Consider the following 214-nt stretch of genomic DNA (forward strand, 5'->3'; position numbering starts at 1 on the left):
TCCATAAATTAAAATTTACATTTCTCTCATAGAAGTCATACTTCTATTTTTCCTTACGCTTATAAACTCCTTTATAAGCCGTTCAACACATTGAACTATTTTACTTCTCAACGGGATCTAGAAAGCTAGTACTTGTGTGGCCCTCAATGGTTCATTGATACAACTAGCCGTGGGTTCACATCTCCATGTGATTCGGACTAAACATGTCCTTATA

This window comes from Primulina huaijiensis, chromosome 4, assembly GCF_012295235.1.
Source record: "Primulina huaijiensis isolate GDHJ02 chromosome 4, ASM1229523v2, whole genome shotgun sequence".
Taxonomy (NCBI): Eukaryota; Viridiplantae; Streptophyta; class Magnoliopsida; order Lamiales; family Gesneriaceae; genus Primulina; species Primulina huaijiensis.